Below are 3,780 nucleotides of genomic sequence, written 5' to 3' on the forward strand. Positions count from 1 at the left end.
CAGAATCTATCATCGCAATCATTCGTTTAGAAAACCTCTGCCAAACTTCAGAATGAAAGTCGATGATTTGCTGAAGTCATAAAGATCTTTTCCGATTTGATAAAACGAGTTTCATATAAGAGTCATTATACAAGAAATCTTCAGGCATCAAAGCATCGCTCTCATTTTCCGTTGAACCAACCGACTCATGGAAAAACATCAAAAACATTTGCGACAAAGGAAAATCAAGAACAAAAGTAACAGAAAATACGACAAAGAGAACACGTCCTCCCCGCTCGTCGACTAAGTCTATCGCTGTTTAACTGATTCATTTCCCTAAAGACACCTGCAAAAACGTTTCGCGACTACATCTCGGTGAAATAACCTTTTGTAAAACTCCATGAGTGACTCAAAGAAACTTTCACCGAAGAATAAAAACAAAAGTGGAAACGTTTCTCAAAAACCTGCTGAAACATTGTTATATTGACATCTCCATACGTCGCGTCAATTTCCTAAATTCGTAAAAACCGGTCGCCTGTTACTTACGCAAAAAATCCTTCGTATAATCAGATCATGTCATACGAAGTAACTTTCGAAAGTAAACGTAACAGGTTTTACGAAAAAGTACCTTCCTTATAGCAAAAACTAAGCTGTATGATCCGACATTGGACGACCAATCTAAACTTTATTTCCTCGCACCACGATCTAAAAGGTCTCATTCTTTTGCCCTGCGACTCACTGGCATTCGCTCTCATTCCGCTTGGTCACATCCGAGCAGGAAATCACCCCGCAACTGACTCCGCACGGGCTCTGTATCGAGCGTCTTAGGCTTTATCTCCCTCGGAAACAAAGAAAACAACTTCCATACGAATAAAGGAAACATTATACGAAACTTTCATCGTATAAATTAACCCTAAAGTGGAAAAAAGTTTTTTACCACCATGGGCATACTCGGCCGATCAATCTCGATTAACGCCATTCGTCTCTCGCCCAATTACGCCTTTCCTTTGAAGCCGAACTGGGTTACAGCAACCCCTTTAAGGACGATTCTAACCGACTTGACCTTATTGATAGCACGAAAGTGTCATGGTCTAATCCTTTGGCAACAACGTCCTTGGCTATAAAGCTGAGGACATCCTTCATGCAAAGCCACAACAATTGAGCGACCACCGCTCCAATAACTTGACGGCTAAACGGTAATCCGCAATTTGTCTTGAAACGCTAAGTAACGATTACACAAACAATTATCGTATGACCTAAAAACGGGAATCATACGGTAAATTCGTCATAACAAAACTCAGTCCTAACAACCAAACAGTTAACGGAAAGGTTCCACTTGTCAAAAATCGACCAAGTTCCATATACTACGATTCACTTTAAGCCCGTTGTGTTTTACTCGTAAAATGCGGCATGTAAGGCACGAAACATCCTCAAATAGACATGAAAGAAATCTCGTAAGACCAACACCTCACAAAGCACGGTATAGGAGGATGCCTCTTTCCGGGGACAAATTTACGCGACCCCTTGGTCCTAACTCTTCGATCGCAAATCAAATCCAAACAGGAACAATAATTTTGGCTGCGAACATCCGTTGACAAACCAGAATGTTTCTCAAACGCAGGGCTAAGACTAAACCCTTGCAATATCGCGAAACATCTTCAAGCCCGCGAACATTTCAAGCACGAAACGCGGCATACAAAAGAAAAAAATCAATCTTCATCATTACGAGACGTCGCAGACGCCTGATAAAGCATTTTTCAACAAAATTTCCTTCCTCGATAAAGGCACTTTCTTGGAAGACCAAACAGTCATACATACTAAACATCTTCTCAAACACGTATTCTTCGCGAAGACTCAAAAACGGTAATATCTACCGATAAGTTTGTTGCTGATCACAACAAACTCTTAACGTCCTAAACAGACTTAGCCATCTCGTAGAGATAGCTCTCGTACACCCGACACAAGGGTAATAGCGCTACATATATAAAAAAAAAAAAAATCCGAAATTTTGGTCAGCACTTTCGGGAGACTTAAAAATTGTCCTCGAAGAGATGCTCGATTCCTACCATACAAGTCACGTAACCCGAGAATATATCGCGGACTTTAAAGAGGGATGGAATCAGGTCGAAAACGATACGGCAAACGCAAGTCGAAGTAGTCATCGCACCCCCTAAAGCCGTGATTAGACCTAGGTCTTTCCCTAAACCCAACGCACTGGTCTCTAACATCTCTAGGCATAGTATCAAACACCCTGATACGAGATCCCAAAATTTGTCTCTTGGCCAATATTCAAGCGTCTTCAGAAATCCCGCAAGTTTACACACTGCGGAAAACTCTTGAAACAGATCATGGATATAGAAGTTCACACAGAGTTAGATTACGAGATGACAACTCGTAGTCTTCCCTCTACGCCCATATAAAATGCCATCGGCAGCAACATGCCTTATAATCTCTACATGACACATAACTAAACCGTAAATGTCTCATTGGAAAACAGATTGTAAGCATCTTAACTCCAAAATGAACTACGAAACGCTTGATCCCTTCGACAAGGGTACGTAGGCAGCCTTTATAAGACGCAGCCCCAATAACAAAAAAAAACAAAAACTTTTCTTTATATGCATAAGTGTTTCTTCGTCAATGTTTGTCTACGGATCTTCGGATACGAACTTCGTCCAACATGCCTATCTTGCCTAACTCACCTAACCGCACGCTAGAATCTCATCAACGATCAACGATTCTAACGGGCTGGGGGGCTAACTATTGGGGTCAAAAACGGTCACGACAAAGTTAACATCCAAATCTCGGTAAAAATCAGCATAAACATTTTTTACGAAAGTTATTCTTTTTAAAAAGAATCTTTACAAAGAATCTCGCGGCAAAATCTTGTTCGAACCAAATACCAATTGTACCAAGACAACGGACACGTATCCGGACTGGTCATGGACGAGCTCGAGTATGGCAATCGGACCGCGAACAAGCCAAGCTCGGTCGCTACGTAGCGACCGAGCACACGTACGGCTCGGTCGCTACGTAGCGACCGAGCTCAAGCCAAGCTTGGTCGCTACGTAGTGACCGAGCACGTGCACGTTTTGATCGTTACGAAGCAATCAAGCTTTCTTAAAACGTCGATAGGACACAAATCCATGCATTCTCGTCTGCTCTTTAATGCTATCTCCCGAAGACTGTAGCAAACCCATTTCATGTTTCTTGTCATTTGAAGTCATCAATCGAAATTTACAATAAAAACCGTGGAAAGTTCGTTTTTATCGAAAGAAGCCGTAATAAATGTTTCGAGTCAAAAGACGGTCCAAAGAGACCTAAGACGTGACTCGCCCACTTACGATTTCTTAACCAAAAGCCCATAAACCATAGGACGCTTTATTCTTGGTTCGCAAGGAAAGATAAATGTCAAGTTTCCACGGATAAATACGAAGTTTTCGAAGATAATTACGAGGATCGGGAAAAATGGAATATCTCCATTTTAAAGTTATGAAGGCTTAAGAGCAGAAGAGGAAAACCGTAAACCGACTTAGGAGCGAGTATATAAGGAGTCCTAGGCGGGAGACACAAGAGGAACTTTTTTGGGAGAAAACTTAGCACTTAGAGCGATTTTAGGCAACTTTCCATTTTTGTTATTTCGAGCTGCGACTCAACTAGGTTTTGTAGTCTTACGTTGTTAGAACTAGAGATCTCACTGACACCTCTCATAGCCGAGGCTTCTACCTTGTTGTAACGCTCATACGCGAATTCGGAATAAGACACCTTTTGCTCTTTTTACGATTTCTTATATTTTCATCG

Source organism: Brassica napus, chromosome C1, assembly GCF_020379485.1.
Source record: "Brassica napus cultivar Da-Ae chromosome C1, Da-Ae, whole genome shotgun sequence".
Taxonomy (NCBI): domain Eukaryota; kingdom Viridiplantae; phylum Streptophyta; class Magnoliopsida; order Brassicales; family Brassicaceae; genus Brassica; species Brassica napus.